Genomic DNA, 17925 nt, shown 5'->3' on the forward strand with positions numbered 1-17925 from the left:
GTTTATCAAGTAGTTCTTACATGTACTCACCTCATTTAAAATGACATTTATGAAGACGTTTCTTTCTGACCCTCTTCCCGTGAACATTTAAAACTTTTTATTTTCTGCTAATAAAATTCCAAACCTATTTATTATTTCCTTTGGCATTTTCAACACAGATCAAATTAGCAGAGTAAATTTAAGCTTGAATTTTGCTATTTGGTACATTCTCTGTTAAATATAAATGCTGAATGTCCAATTTAATTTTTCTACTCATTAATAAAGTAAATGAAGAAAGTTGATATCCAGGCTATATATTTTTTTCATTAGTCATGTTTACCAATGGTAAGGGCAGGAAGCAAAGAGATGCTTAATAATGTCCAACACCTGAGGGATTCAAACACCTTGATTTATGTGTTTTAGTCACAAAGCAAGCCTGATGATTGAAAATCAAGAAAAATGTTTTACTCGTTTGTTAGAAACTCAGCCATAATATTTTTATTTTGCTTTAAAGAACTGCCAAATCTTTGCTGAAGAGAAACTTGTCTAAAATTAGATATCAGCTCCCAGAGAAGAAACATTACACTAGGAAAAAATGAACTCTACAAAACATTTATGGAACTGACTATGGGCAGCTACCACTTCTTTTTAATCCTATTTTCCACGAATAAGTTTATAGCTCTTTAAATGTACACACTTGCCTTGGACTGAATGTCCCCCTGAAACTTAATCCTCACTGTAACTGTTGAGGGTGGGAAACCCTATTATAGTAATTGAAAGGCAGGGCCTTGAAGAGGTGATTAAGTTGATGGTTTACTGGTATTTGTTGGCATGGTTTTGAGGGCTTTAAAAGGAGAGCACATGAGGACCTGTCTCTCTCTGCTCCGACCTTTCTCAAAATATGAAACCCTGTGTTGCTGAAGCCACGTCCAAGGAAGACCTTTACCAGATGTGTTCCATGGACTTTGGACTTCCCAGCCTCAGAAACTGTAAGTAGTATATTTTGTTTTCTTGCAAATTACTGAGTTCCAGGTATTTTGTTATAAGCAACAGAAATGGACTAATATAACAATCAAATATTCACCATTGAAAATGAAAGTGACTACCAATATAATGAACGCATAGTACACTGTTTGCCTCTAAGTATTTAAAACAGTACCAGAATTCAGGAAGTTACAAATTACAATAATCATAGTTAACATTTGGTTATTTATAGTAACCACATGGACCATGATCCCGTTAGCAGCTTGTTTAGACTTCATATCAGTCTTATGAAGTTGGTACTTTTATTACTTCCATTTTACTCAGAGTAGAGTTGGTATTTAAAACTAAGGAGTATCATTCCAGAATCTCTCTTAACAACTACATTCATAGTCTCTTCAATAACACAATTTCAGAGTTCTGTAATAGCTCAAATGATTAAAGATTTTCCAAATACATAATGGCAAAGCTGAAACTAAAATTTAGGCCTGCAAGAAACACTCCCCTGCCCATAGAGAAGGGCGGCCATGTAGTAACACCATGTAAAGACCCAACTTGACTGTCATCTATTAGGAACATCAAATATTAAGCAATAGTATTGCTTGACTTTTAAGAGTTCATAAAGGGTGAATGACAGAGTGGATAATCCATGCTGCTAAAAAGAACCTTGTACTGAATGTTTTTTCTTGATAAATTTTTGTGAAATAATTAAAGATGCCTAAAGCCTTTAATTGTATGCACACACAAAATAGCATTGCAGCACTTGAACATTTGTTATATCCAGGAAGGGCTTTATCTGCTATGATCTGTTCATCTCTGGCAGCGCCTCATCTTCCTGATCCTGCTCCTACCTCTCCGGCCTCTCCCCCTCTTCCATCAGGTACAGCTGGCTGGGTCAAAACGTAGGATACATTAGTAATCCTATTCCCACTGACTTCATTAGCAGGAACAAGGCAACCATGCAATTCTTCCCTAGGTAAATAAATTATATCATTTCATTTTCATACCAACCAATATTCAGAAAGAATAAAGAGCTTTAAAAAATTGTATTGCAGTTTATTTCACAGACTGTGACAGAGCCTACAATGATAGGGAAGTGAGGGGATAGGAAATGAGGAGGAAACTAAGAAGGGCAGGGCCAGATTTTTAATTTTTTTTTTTTTTTTTTTTGCAAAAAATGGTTGCAAACATCCACAGGGGACTTTCACATGTTGTTTTATGGAATACAAACCATTTTCATCTAATTAACTATGACTCAGTGTGGAAGGTAAAACATGTTATTCACATTGGAAAAGTAAAGAAACAGGATGCAAACATAATGAATGAAATTTCAGAAGTCTTAAAACAAGTATGTGAATGAGAATTAAACACAGGTCTCCAACTCCAAAGTCTTTGCTCTTTTCCTTGAGTCATACTTTATCTAGGTGTCTCTAAGCTCAGGCTTAAAACATGAATAAAAGCTGACTAAAAACACTCCTTCCTCCACCCACTCCCACTCCCCACCACAACCCCTTCCAACTTCCTGGAGTTTCACAAGTTTCAAAGATGAAAAAAATGCAAAGATTGGTGTGTGAAAGCAAAATATGGAAGGTGATATTTTTGAATGAACAAGAGTACTGAAATTTGGGGATCTATTTTGTTAATCATGAAACAACTGAGGGATGCCTAATTAGTTAGAAAAAATTAGAGTTCATTTGAATACAGTATTTTATTTCTCTTAGGAGAAATATGAATTTCTAACCAGAGAAATAAATAGAAGTAAGAACTTCTTGAGTCCCATTTCTAATGAGTTATATACAGGTAAATATGTATCCATCTCTCATAAATATGTGATATTTGTATATGGAAAACCTGTAGCTGTTTTAAAATATAAAATGTTATGATGTCATAGACTAGCAACTTCTCTTTTTACATAAATTTATTAATTTTTGTATTTTTGTAAAAGAGATAGCTAATCACAAACACCGAGACAAAGTTGAACAATGTTCGATTTATCAGAGTCAGTGAACTGATCAGACTGGTCTCTTCCAAAGTTATTATATGGAAAATAACTCAATGACTGTCTAGTTTAATATAATTATATCTAATGACAATGCTGCAATTCAGAGGCATGGGTTATATATTTTGGTGGGGCCATGTTATCTTTTATGCCTGTATTTCTAAATTAACAATTAATAAAAACTATGTTAGAAAGGTTTATGAGAACCTAGAATATTTCTATCATGTAGAATAGAAAAAAAAAGTCAAGATTCAGAGGTTAGAAGGTCCTTTTTGCTTACTGGATAGGGAAAATCATTTTCTTTTCTTTAATCAGGCCTTCAAATAAAAACTTTGTGATTTCAAAGCCATTTCTTTTTTTCTTCCTTACAAGTTACCCGATCAAAGTACTTCAAATCATCCACCACAGGAATTGTAAAACTGTTCTAATTTTAAAAATAAAGGAATTCTAAAACAAATGTTTGCTGTGGAAAATGAAAAAAAAAATTACTTTTAAATCATAGCTGTATGACAAGGTCATTTTTACCAAGTCAAAGATGCACTAAAGTCACTACTTTTGAAAGGCAGCTTGCAGCTGTAGATAAACGGTCATCTCAACAGAGAAATTGATGGGCAGTGAGATATCCTGATGAAAGCCATGGAAATTTTCCTTAGAAAAATGTACGTCCACTCAACATTTTGTGTCTATTTTCAAGATAGCCCTAGTGTCCAGATGAAACCCATCCATACCCTGCAGGTTAAAAATCCGAAAATGAAAACATGACTGCTCTTCAGTTTGGGGTAGCTAAGCTGTGAAATAAATTAGCTGTGACTATGACAATAAATAAGACCTCCCCAGGAATTGTTCATTTTCTTTTTCATAATCTCCAACATGCACATGAATGTTAAAAGTCCAATTGTGTCTCAAACCTGTAATTAATTCATGCAGGGATGTATAAACGAGTCTGAGTGAAATGGCTTACCTTAGTGTCTTTATATGTATCTGATTAAAATGAACCCAAGAGCTTAGTGATAAGTACAATTCTATTTTTTGTACCTTCCAGAGACAAGTTCTTTTAAAATCTGATGCATTCTTACCTCTTGCTATAATATATTCACAAATGAAGGTTCATGAAATTCATAAATAGCTATAGTATTTCAAATATTGAGGCCTATTTTTCTTTCAAGAACTTTAACACATTCCTCCCTCCACTTTCTATTTGCAGGTAATTAGAAATGTCTTTTTAATCTGAAACATTTGTGTGTGTGTGTGTGTGTGTGTGTATTAGTGTTAATAATTTCCTCTGCTTCTTCACCAATTGCAATGATTAATAATAAGTGTCAATTTAACTGATATTTGGTTAAACATTATTGTGGGTGTGTCTGGGAGGATGTTTCTGGATGAGATTAACGTTAGAATCAGTAGACTCAGTAAACAGATTGCCCTTCCTATTGTGGCTGGGTCTTATCCAATCCATTGAAAGCCTGAATAGAAAAGAAAGGCAGAGGAAGAGAGAATTTGTTTTGTCTGCCTGTTTTTGAACTGGGATACTGGTCTCCTGACTATGGACTCAAACAAGAGTGAAACTAATATCACAGCCTCTCCTGGTTCTCAGGCCTTCAAACTCAGGCTGAAATTATACCATTAGCTCTCCTAGGTCTCCAGGTTGCCAACTGAAGATCTTGGGACTTCTCAGCCTCTGTAACTGTGTGAGCCAATTCTTTGTAAAAGAAATCTATTTATCTAGCCATACTATTTTTTTCTGCTTCTCTGGAGAACCCAGACCAATACAGATTTTGGTGCTGAGGTACAGAATTTTAAGGACGAGGTTTCTGAATTGGTTCTGGGGTTTCTTGAATTGGCTCTCTAATATAATTAGATTTAAAGACACTAATGACTCTATTTCTATTAGTAAAGCATCCATGGCATGATCTGCCAAGAGATATACAAAATATCTTCATTGGATATCCCTCCCTAATCAACCACTTATAAGAAGCAAGGAGCTCACTGGCAATACATATGACACTTTCAGTTTTTTAAAAAATAATGAATAAATTGAAGTTGGCTGGTTGTTCCTAACATCACTAGACAAACTGGTGAAAGAAAGGCTGAGCTCGGGGATATGACCACAAGCACCACATAAATGACCTGGAAACTTCCATGTATGGCCTGAGGGAGACTTATCTACTATAGCCCCAAGGTTGAGATTGCTGAAAAACCTAGCAACTCATGCTGTGACTGGCTCAATTACAATGCAAGTTAAATTTTCAGCCTCCCAGAGTGTCTACTGTGAAAGTCAGGGTATTTATTGGGAAAAAATGGGATCTTTTAAATTGAAATGGGGATATGTGGGAAGACGCTGATGAAACCGGAGACATTGAACTCCTGACTTCTGATAAGTCTTCTTTGCCAGTAAAAAAGGCTTCCCCACCCCCAGTACCAGTGGCCTCTTCACCCCCATCTGAGGGAATTAACTCTGTATCAGGAAAATTAGGCAGTTGCCATGCAAGACAATGCTGATTCTTCTCAAGAAGCATCTCCACTCCACCCCTCTTTGCTTCTGTAGATACCGTAACTTAGTATACCATAAGTTATACTTATGACTAAACTTAAGTTCCAATAGGTCCCCAAACTGAGGTACTAATTGTGTGTACCATGAGGAATTACTCCACATTCCAAAAAAATGACTTCAGTTTTCTAATTTATACAGAAGGATTTGGGTACCAACATGTGGAGTACTGCTATAAGAAAAATGGTGCTAAAAATGTGGAAGCAGTTTTGGAACTGGGTAACAGGTAGAGGCTGGAGGAGTTTTGAGGTACATGCTAGAAATATGAATTTCAAAGGTGATAAGGGCAAGAGCTTAGGAAGAAAAGAAGAGAGCTAAAGAAAAATGCATAAATAATCATGACCAGAATGTTGGTATAAATATGAATGTTAAAGGCCATTGCGTTGTGGTCTCAGAGGGAAATGTGGAACATGTTATTGGTAACTGAAGGAAAGACCATCCTTGTTATAAAGTGGCAGTGACTATACTTCCTTGTGATCCAGCCCCATTTGTCATATCTCTATAGAACATTTCTCAAAGGATAACAACCATATCAGTGTTGCTAAATCCAAACACTTACTTTCAGTCTCCATTTATTCTGCTTTAGAATTGTATACCTCTGAGAATTTGGGGTTTAGAGTCACATGAAACAAAGTTTTAGTCCTAACTCTTTCACTTAGCCTTAGATAACAGGTTCTTTTGAAGAATAAATGAGACAATATTCATACAAAGTAATCTATATGAGATGATTATAAATCATTTCTTTCTTAAAACTGTCTGGAGTTTTTTGACAAAGTTATTCTCAGCAAGTTATTTCTCTGGCAATTCTTTCATTTTCTTATTTTTCTACTGTTCCTTACGTGTTCAAATTTCTCAGTCTTTTGGATCTCTTTTTTATTCTACATATTTTTCCTTGATCTTATTTATTTTCATGGATTTAAGTATAATGTTTGTACTAGTGGCCCCAAATATATATGATCAACCCTGAATTATCACTCCTGAATTCAAATCTTGTATTTCTTAACTATCATCTATCCGTAGATGTCCCACCACTACCTCATCTCAGCAAAAAATAGAATTCACCTCTTTTCAGCAAGTCAGCTCATAGTCCTGGATAGCTCAGTTGAATCTTTGGTTTCTACCATGCTTCTTTTATCTGCACATTCAATTAGTTAACAAATTCCATAAATTCTGTCCTCCCTACCACTCCTGTGCAGCTGGCTTGAGATCCTCAAGAGACCCATCACTAATCTCACTGCCTGATGTCTCTTCTGCCACACCCAATTCATCTTCTACCTTAACCACATTAATCCTCTTAAGTCACAGCTAATACTATTATTGCTGATTTTTTGGACTAGGTTTCATTTCATTTCTTAACTCAGCCACTACTTATTGAGTGCCTATTGTGTGTCTTAAGTGTTAGGAATGCTATCATATGCCACTTGACAGCTGTTAGACAGGATTGGACATTTGTAACTTATTTTTTTCACTATGTTTTTCCTGAAAATTGTACTGAATCCATTTGTTATTCTATTCATATCATATATGTTTGATCTCCTCAAACTGTTGACTTCCTTCCTCTTTAGATATTTATTTACTCAATACTTAAAATCTTGATGTCCCCAGTCACTCATTTAACCAATGTGTATTAGTGCCTATTATATGGAACAGCCACACTTTTAGGGGCTGGGGATACAAAAGTTAGCAAAATTAGCCATGTCCCTGCCCTCACAGGGCTTACATTCCAGTAGAGCTTACATTTCAACCACTATAATTCACTTTTTCGATTTATTTGTTTCTAACAAACATCTTTCAGGAAAAATCTGGACTAGATAAAGCTCACCTTTCCCTCTACTTCCACCCCAAACCAACTGAGATATTTTGTTTAGCCACAGCTGGCTTTTTTTGCTGGAATTCAATCACTTAACAGTAAAAATCTAGTACATCCTCCTGCTTATCTCATAAAGCCTAAATAATTTATCTTAACTTCTAAAGTGAGAACTAACTAGATATAACTAAATTTGCTTTCCCGATTATTTTCTACTAATTCTCTTTCCCTACTTTGTGTTTTTACTAAATCCTGCTAGGTTCCATTCCCTAAGATTTTTTTCACATAATTCCCTTTAATTGATGTATCTTTCCTTCCCATCTTCACCTGTCAAAATTATACCCATTTTTAAGACTCAAATTGGCTATCACTTCAGCAAAGCCAGAAAGAATATTTATTTTAGTGTCTGGAATATATATATGATAATTTTTTAATTCTGTTTTTCCACAAGCTTTTGGAAGTACCCGTGAGTGTGTGTGTGTGTGTGTGTGTGTGTGTGTGTGTGTGTGTGCGCGCGCGCGCGTGCGCGCGCATAGTTAACTTTCTTAAGTTAAATTTGAGGGTTTAACTTTTTTGGGATAGTCCTATCTCTCCCCTTAGAATCTAACAGTTCTTATTAATAATTGTTTCTCTTATAGTACATCTCACATAGTTCTTGCAAAGAGACAAACAATATGGATGTGACATTATAATCAAAAATACCAGTTCACTGGTCTTCCTCTTCTCCTCCCACCCCCAAAGGATAATGGACATCTAGAAGGATTGAAACACAATAGGAAAAACAATGAAACTGGGAAGTGAAAAATCTAAGTATTCTCCCTAGGGTTACCACTAATTAGCTGTATAGCTTTGAACACACTTTTCAACATGTAGAATTGGGGAAGAAGATATCCTATTAACAGAGAACACTCTGCAGTAAGACACAGGTAATTAGTGATGGGATGTATATAATGTGGAGGTTTAGAGGGAGGGCCATAAGGTGTCAGGATTTGAGTCTTGTCTTTACTACTTACTGCTACTGTAACCTCAGCAATTTCACCATTTTAACCCTACTTCCACTTCAGCAAAATGAAAATAATAAGATGGTTTGAGGAGTAAATCGGTTAATAAAAATAAAGAAAATGAAATAATGCCTTATTCACAATAACCTAGCATTACTATCCTTAAGCATAAATACATACACTTTTTTTTTCAACCCACAAACCTGGAAAGGTATAGTTGATTTTAGACTATATTATTTATAAGGTTCCTGTACTCTAATGCAGTAATATAGAAACAGGATTAGACCATTCCAAATATTTTATGTCAAGCTAGTCATAATGCTCTTTGTAAATGCACTTAAGCTTTCACTTACCTTCCCCAATTTGAGGTGCTTTTTGAGGCTGACTTTTACTTGATTAATGAATGTCAGCTGACACAGTCAAAAGCTGCCCGATTAAGGCACAAATAGAGCCCATATCCATTATTATTAGGGGAGAAAAACCGAAATGATGCAGTAAGTTGGGCTATTTATGCCAGTCTTATTGATCAAATAAATTAGAATGAAGCTTAACAAGACAAACATATGGCATTATACTCTTTAATAACCATGAAAAAGAATCAACGATGGTAGCATTTTACAACAAGCTCTTAAACCTTGAGTACACATCTAGCTGATGCTTAGGAGAACATGGCCATTCCCATTAGGTCTAATGTGAGTTTGGAAATGAAACTTCTCAGTGTTTTTCCTGACAATTTTCTTGTTAAACTTAACAGAGAGGTAATAAACAATACTGGTTCTTGAGTGCAGAAAATGCTTCAGGGACTCTTTATCTTTTTATAACTATATATCTCAAGATGTATTCTACAGTTGGTATAAGTGCTTTTACTTCACAGGTGCTTGAGGTGGAAAGGGACCCTGAGAGGTCGTCACCCTGCCTTTAGGAAAAGTATACCTAATCTCTTCTAAAGGAAAAGATGAAGAATTTAAGAATTCTTTCTACTCTTGCAGGACCATTCTCCACACTCTATCCCCCAGCTCTGCAAACTCTGGAAGCTTAAGATAAAACGATACACTTCAATGTTGAAAACAATCCTCAATAGAAAACATTAGTCTCTGTTTTAATGCCTATTCTTATCATCAATAGATTCAGTTCTTATTTTTCAATCATAAATGTCCCACTTAATCTTAAATATTTGTGCATTTTGCATTAAATTTAAATAGTTGGCATTCTTTTGAGCAAAGTGTTATCCCCAAACTTTATCCCTTTAATGAAAAAGGAAACTGTAGCTTAGCAATAAAAAAGACAAAGGCTTAAAATTGCAAAGAATATTGTAGTCAAGCTTAAGAAGTCATAGCAAATGATGATATCTAAAAGAATGCTTGATTGTGGCCACTCAATGAGAAAAGAACTGTTTCCTATTAGCTCTAACAGCAGGGTTTGTTATCATTGAAGTACACGCTCTAATACACTTAGTGTTTTGTGCTACATTTAACAAGATTAAGTGAACACACACTGTTTCAACTCAAATCTTTATCGGAAATCAGAGGCAAGCCTCATTTCTTGCCAAAACATTCTCTTGTGGCTCATTCTTGAAGCAAATTCCATACAAGTAAATCTGTTTACCCAGGTGTACCATTGATCAGTTAAAGGATTTTCCTTTCAGGTAACTCTCTGCTTTACTGAACTGTTAAAACTTTACCAGCGAATTCTAAAAAACAGAGGTATCTGAGAAGAGCTATGAAAGACTATAATTTGTAATAAAATGAAAATGAAATTGTGAACACAGCAAAGCATTAAAAGAAAATTAGAAAAATTAGCTGTCAAAGTTCTTCCATGATTTCACTGTAATGCTACAAATAATTTGATTCTGTGGACAAGAAGCAGATACTAGATAGCTTACCTAAAAAAACACAATGTCTTATTGTCCCATGTCTTAATTTTTCCCTCTTGATTGAAAAAGTTTCAGCTGCCTGAAGTAAGCTTCAAGGAACATTGGAAAAGAGGCAATTAGATCCCAACTTTCAGATAATCTTATTAAAAATTCTAACATGCCATTTTGTCCTAGGCATCAAATTCTCTTTTAAAGTATAACACATTTCTAGTTTCTTCCATTTTATATTATTTTATAAAGTATTTCTTCTTGCGTTTATGTGGTAAGGGAAAGCATGTATATTTAGAATCTAGATCAATATTGACCAATATATTATAAAATATTTTGACACTTTATTCTTCTAGCTCAAGTTCAAACAGTTATAGCTTTTACTTTTTAATTTTCCATATTTGCATGTAACAAAATATGACCATATGGAAGTAAGAAATAAAAATACTTTTTCTATATTATTCATCTCACAGGTAGTTTAAAAATCCACAGTTATTTAGGCATCACGTATCTTGATGAGTCTTTTGGCATTTTCAATTGATTGTTCTTTTTCAAAAATTAAAAAAAAAAATTCTATCCTTTTACAGTCATCTACAACCAATGACATGATGATTAGGTCACGGTTATACTTTTGTGGTGGGCAGAATACTGGTCCCCAAAGATGTTCATGTCCTAATCTCTTGACTTGTGAATATATTACCCTACATGGCAAAGGGAATTTGCAAATGTAATTGAGAATGCTAATTTGGAGACATGGGGAATATCTTGGATTACCCAAATAGGTCTAATCTAATAACACAAAACCTTAAAATTGGAGAACCTTTCCTGGCTTTGGTTGGAAAGAAAGACATGAAAACAGAATAAGGATCAGAGAGACATAGTATAAAAAGGATTTGACTTTCAGTGGTTGGCTTTGAGGAAAGGGACCATGATCCAAACAATGAGGGCAGCCTCCAGGAACTGGAGATTCTCCCACAGAGTCTCCAGAGAGAAGCACAACACAGCTAAAACTTTAATCTTAAACCAGTGAGACCTGTGTTAGACCTCTGACCTCTGGACTGTATATTAATAAATTATATGTATATAATTTAAACCACTGCATTTATGATAATTTGCTCTGGCAGCAATATAAAACTAAACAATATCTGAGGGTTTTGCATTTCCTCCCAAATTGTTAATGATATTTCAACTCCTCTCTGTGAGCACCCATTTAGCATAATTTTCTGTAGACTTTCTCCCCCACTCCCCAGATTACAGTTTTTGGGGGACTTTCATGACACTGACTTGCATAATTGATCATTTTTGTACCTGGGGCTAAAAAGTGGCTTGCATTTGGTATAGTCGTCAGAGTTCTGCATTTATTTTCTACAGTAAAGTTACTCCTAGATTTATCTATTGTTTCCTCAGTCTCCTTTTCCCCTTGTCCTATTTTTTTCTCAAGCATGTGTTTTAGAGGTCTGTATCTTATTAAATATTTTTAAGTTATCAGAAATCCTTCATGGGGGTATAAATAAATACAAAATTAGATGCGTATGAATGGATACTCACACGTATGCAATACATGCAGGTTAAGACATACATCTTTCTTCTATTCTTCTATCCCACCTCTCTCCTACTGGCAAACTTTTTAGATATTTCTCTTCCCTTCTCACCCTCTCAAGCTTGTCCAAGATCCAGAATATCATAAGACGGAAGTGATTGGGGAGGATTATTTATCCATTTCCCAATCTATCAAGTTTTTTTCCCCTTTATTTTTGTTATTAATCTCTGAACACCTTTTATTTTAAACCGTTTTCTATTAATAAAATTGTTTAGATGGAGGAATGATTTCAAAACATGGAAAGGAGTTTTTCTTCTGAACTGTCAAAATTTCAAAGAGGCAGGAATAAGACTGAGTTTCCTTCTTATAGCACCGCCAGCTTCTGAGGCTGAGAAGCTAATATTTGAACTTTGCGTAAGCCACCAGCAAGTACTACCTCAATAATACCGCCCAACAATGCTTTCAGTATTCGTCCCAATTTATATATAAGAATGTGAAAACTTAGCATAAATATGTACAATTATCATGGGTCAGTTAAAAAAAAAAGAGAGCAAAATAGTAGAACAGTAGTTACCAGAAACAGGGAAAGGGAGGGAAAAGGAGGGACTAGGGAAAGTATTGGTGACTGGTACAAAATTACAAAGTTAGGATTAGAAAGGAAGAATAAGTTCTGGTGCACTAGGGTGACAATAGCTAGTAATAGTGTATATTTCAAGATAGCCAGAAAAGAGGATCTTGAATGTTATAGCCACAAATGAATGATAAATGTTTAAGTGATTAGTATGTTAACTATTCTGATTAGATCATTATACAATATACACACATATTGAAATTAACTGTACTCCATAAACATGTACAATGAAAAAATAAATTAAAAAAATTACTGCAAGCAAAAAAAAAAAAAAAAAAAAAAAGAATACTACAACTCAGAACATTTAAATTTATTTTCAAGGTCCCCATGATGGAAAATGGTAAACTTCAGATTTGTTTCTTTCATTACAGTGAATTTAAAAATGAATTATTTAAGTACCAAATGTCAGATACCTACGATAAACTTTATAGTGTTTTTTGTAAATATTGCCTTGTAGTAGCATAAACATATTCATAAATAACACCAGTTAGCAATATCTGTGAAGTAATATTTTCTCTTCATATGTGAAAAATTATTACCTGGAGTTTGTCATATGGAAAATATTTCTAAGTGTTTAAAAAATGCTAAGGTGCTGTTTTAGAGAAGGTACATCTCCTTACAAAATATGAACTATGCATAGTCCGGAAAAAATAAATTGGAAGTCATGAGATCTGGGTTCTAGTCTCAGTTCAGCTGCTTATAAGACATGTTAACTTTATCAGTTAAAAAATATTTTGGATCACTGATCTGTTTGATGAAAATCAGGACAGCAGTGACTTCCTCATCTCACTCCTCAGGGTAAGTGTGATACATCAGATGTGTTTGTGTCCCAGCCCCTTGCAAACTGCCTTTATTGAAAAAACTGTGTGTTGAGTGGATTAATGAACTATCAAAAGATATTCAGAAAACTTTTTGTAAAATTGTAGCAAATCATACAAAAGTAGTATATGAGTTCTAACTATTCTACCTATAAAAATGCTATCCTTGACCATGAAGGAGAAAGGTAAAGCTAGAAAAGAGGGAGTGACACAGTATGAACTGTGTACATCTATCTCCTTCATAGAAGGGAGCATCTTTGGGGAAAAAAGACAGTAAAAACAAAACAAGACAAAACAAAAAACTATGACATTATTTTCTTTTACACTATGTGTTCTAATGTAAAGAGCATATTCTTTAAAGACAAGTTGTTTTCAAATCCTATGCCTACCATTTACTTATTTGGCCTTGGCTAAGTTATAATATGTTTTGAGCCTAGGTCATCTCATTTGTCAACAGGGCCTTCTATTGCTACCTTGTGGAGTTTGTTAACAGGCTAGTTATTTCCTAAGATCTATGTCCCCTTTATCCTGAGCACACAGCTGAATCACATTCTCCTGTTTCTCTTGTATAACCAGTCATGTGATTGTCCTGACCAGGGAGATGTGAGAAGGCGTGAAGCGTATCCCATAAACCTACCCCACATGCTCCTCCTTGCTCTCTTCCCCTTCCTACAAATTGGAGGCGAACTCCAAGGGAGACCTTGGAAACCAGAGATTGGAAATGGCAGAGTTCCTGGCCCCCTGAGGTCCTAAGTAATGGTGAGCAGTGCCCTCCTGTTGCTCTGTCACTGCTGAAGAGCATAATGTGACCAATAATCAAACAGTTACCTCCTTATAAGTGAACCATTATATGATTGGATCTACTGGTTATCACAGCTTAGTCTACCCTAATTATTATTTGTGAGGTTTAGAGGACACCTAGGTGCTTCTCAAAAATAAGTAAGTTTTGTTACAGTTGCTTTATTAGTTTTCAGTTCCTGCACCACAAATTACTACAAATTGAGCAGCTTAAAATGAAAGATACTTATTACCTCAGAGTTTCCATGGGTTAGGAATTTAGGAATGTCTTAACTGGGTCCTTTACTCAGGGTGTCACAATGCTGCACGCTGAGTGTCAGCTAGGGCTGAGGTCTTATCTGAAGCTTGTGGTCATTTTCCAAGCTTACCTCATTTCATGCAGGTGAAATACTCAAGGTTGCTTGTTTCTTTAGCAAGAGAGAGGTTATTTGACCTCCAGATCCTCTTTTAAGGTGTTTTCCTGATTAGGTCAGGCTAGATAGTCTCAACTCAAAGTCAACTGATTGGGACCTTAATAATATCTGTAAAAATCCCTTCACTTTTGCCATATAGTAGAACAAAACCACAGAAGTGACATTCCACCACCTTTACCATATCATGTTGGTTAGAAGCTCTCACAGATTTTACCCACTGTCAAGTAGAGAACATCATATTATATGAAAACATTAACTCATATAAGGGGGGGGTCTTTTGTGGGGGGTCATCTTTGGGTGTGTCTGCCACAGTTTCTATACTGAAAGTGGTGATTACAAAAAACAAAGTATCACCATATGGAAATTTGAGGTAAAGAGATGAACCATGAGAAGTTTCTAGTGTCTCTCAGTGATTTTCTTGCATTATATCAGAAAGAAGGCTATGCAAACCAGCTCTAAAACAGCTCAAATCTGAAAATTTTTGGAAATAAAACCACAGCAATTTATGTAGCAGGAAATGAAAAGATATAGGAACTACTTTTATTGAAATGGAAAAACTACATAAATTGCACAAAGTAATATGAAATGGCAAGTTTAAGGATTAAAGCACAGCAGTGTAAATGTTATTAGGTATTTTATTTCATTTGTATTTTCCGTCTTGCATCCTTTGTAACTTATTGAAAAGAATTAGTAAATTAGAGGTCAGAGAAGTTACATAACTCATCTGCTAATTTACAAAAAAAGTCATGATTTTCTGGGGAAAATGTATATTTGACTGTGAAAGCAAAGGATAAATCGGATTGTTCTTTTAGGAACCATTGGGTGTTCTTTAGAGAAGAAGACAATAGAGAAAAATATAAAACCTTACCTGAAATTTGGTTGTAAAATTTATTTTTAACCTTTTCTAAATGACTTGCTTTTTCAACATTAATTTAATAGTCTGTGCTAAGAAGTTAACTTGGTCATATTTTGCACTAATATTTTAATAAGGTACCTGTTTCTTATTCTATATTATTTAATTTTGTTTTACAAACTTTGAAGAGTGTGACCTTTCCTATGTCCAGGCATTTTTTAAATATATTAGAAAATATAGAAAAATTAATTCATTTCCTGAAAGGACTGTAAGAGGCAAGTACTATCTGTAGCCCCACTTTACAGATGAAACAGAGGCCCAGACAGGCTTGGGGTCATAGCCAGATGTTTTCCAACATCTATGCTTTTAACCCATGTGCTGTGTTCTCACTTCCCACAGCTCAATTGCTTCCACTACTAGATGTTACTTATTTCTGCTGTTCTTTTCCTAACCTTGGCTCTTCCTATCCACACAGAAGGAAAAGAGCACAAAGTCAAGTTTCCCATAATTTTCAGGAAATATTTCTTTTGTGGCTTCTCATTTGGCATAAAAGAAGTGATAACATTATTCTGCCTCAGTACTAAAAATATAAATATTTTACATGTTTTAGAAGAGGGTATAAAGCCATGGATTAGGCCCCATAGTGCTGTGTAGTAAAATTACTGCATAATCATGGAGCATCAGAGGTGTACAGAAAAGGGTTTACATAGCAGGCCTTAACTTCTGTCCTTAGAAAGGCCTGCTTGCAAGGTTAGTCCTCAGCTGGCATTTGAAAACTTGGATTTCTGGAATGCTTCTGTCATTCCCTAATTGATAAATGTGGTTTACCGTGCCTGAAGTGTCACACCTGTGGTTCATACCGAACATCTGCTTTTTTCCTCAGAGTCTGAGATTTTGTCAGTCAATGGCAGAGGGAGCCTATGTGACCAGGCCCGGTGCAAACCTTGGACATTGAATCTCTGGTGTCCCTGCAGCACTGCAGTAATGAACTTCCCTGCAACACTTTTCACATGTTGTCACAATTTGACCCTGGAGGAATGAAGTGCATCCTGGGTAACTCCAATGGGAGAGAACTTGAGGCTGGTTACCTCTGGATTTTGCCCCACATGCCTTTTCCCTGTCGGGCCTTAAAACTAATGCCACCTTAAGTGACATTACAAGCGGTGCCATTATAGGCCCACAAGGGTGTATTAACATGGCAGCCTAAGGCCTCACCAGGAGGAAGTAGGGTGGGAGCGTCTTCGGGAACCTTGCCTTAGCCCTTATTGGCCAAATACATGCTTCTGCACTCGTGAACACTGCGTGGTTGCAATAGCTAGGCATTGAGACAGGATGCATGCCCTTGACCTTTAAGCTGATTGGATTATGTTAAAACCGCCCTTCCCCATCTGCCTATAAAAGCAAGTGCTTGTGTGGTAATAAACGGAACTGCTCGACAGAACCCCCGACGCATCTGAGTGTCCTTTAACTGGGCTGGTTTGGGGCCGGCGGTGTGCTCACCTCTCTTCACAGCTCTCTTCCCCCGTCTCCTTCCAAAGGGAACAGGAGGGAAAGAGGAATCCTGGGCCATTCGCTCGCCTACCGAAAGCAACGAGGCTAGGGCTGTTCAGGTCGGCCGGTGGCAGACCCGACATTCCCTTCATTGATTTTGCTTTGTATTCTTTTGCTGTGATAAATCTTAGCCGTGAGTATGACTGTATGGGGAGTCATGCCATCCCCCCCAGTAAATCACTGAACCTGGGGGAGGTCTTGGAGCCCCTTGACATAAGAGGCTATCAGAGTTTGCAAAAGGATTACACTTGTCGTAATCGCTATTAGTTATTTTTCAACATTACTAGTGATATATGGGTATGGGTCACTGTGGTATAATTTTCCTGATTTAAGCCACTTTATTCACTAATCATTAAGGACATTTTATTTGATTGTGAAATAAACAGTTAATAATTACAGCTTACAGAACTTTATTCCTGTAATTTGTAAATACAGAATCATGGGATCTTGATCCAATCATGCTTTGAAGAATGCTAAATATTCAGATGCTTTATGTCAAAACAGTTATGAAATTATAGAAATATCAGTCATCATCTGCTATTTGTGCTGAAGTATTTAGTAACAATGACCGGTAAAATCTGTTTGCAGAAAATGCTGTGGTGCTCTGCCCATATTCTCCTTAGGACTGAACTTCCAGAAATGTCAGTTGCTAACAGGTCGCAGTTGAGTCCCTCCCCATGCACTACCCTCTCTCACCACATACTGTGGTTCAACTCCCTGCTCTGTGTGATCCAGCTTTCCTCACTTCCTTATGGGTATTGTATTCTGTTCACTCATTAATAACGTCCTGTAAACAAATCTCTATCTCAGATTTATTTTTCAGTAAAGTCTCTGTTAGTAAGTTTCTAAAGAAAACAGTCTACCCAGACCTTCAAGATGTCCTTCAGATTATAAAACAAGTTCTAATTTAAGAATTAATAAGCTGGGGCTTAATCTTTTCATAAATTCCACTGGAATGAATGGATACTATGCTGAAATCTAATAGTATAGATTGGCAGAGTTTTCAATTTCAAGCAGTTATGTAAAAGGAATATTAAGCATTACTTTTTTGAATTTTAGGAGAAATGCTGTAATATAGTATAAAATTAATTCCATCATTTTTTAAAAATGTGGCAATTATGGTCCAGAAAATTTCTATCAAATAC

The 17925-nt window shown here is 35.7% G+C and overlaps 1 long non-coding RNA gene across 1 annotated transcript; it reads left to right on the top strand.

Moving 5' to 3' along the window:
* The first annotated feature begins 754 nt into the window (after window positions 1-754).
* Window positions 755-16670, top strand: LOC134363032 (uncharacterized). The gene is made up of 2 exons (XR_010021676.1): window positions 755-968; window positions 16113-16670. It is a non-coding gene; the product is annotated as an uncharacterized LOC134363032 (long non-coding RNA).
* The last annotated feature ends 1255 nt before the right edge of the window (window positions 16671-17925 follow it).

Source organism: Cynocephalus volans, chromosome 1 (assembly GCF_027409185.1).
Source record: "Cynocephalus volans isolate mCynVol1 chromosome 1, mCynVol1.pri, whole genome shotgun sequence".
Classification (NCBI taxonomy): domain Eukaryota; kingdom Metazoa; phylum Chordata; class Mammalia; order Dermoptera; family Cynocephalidae; genus Cynocephalus; species Cynocephalus volans.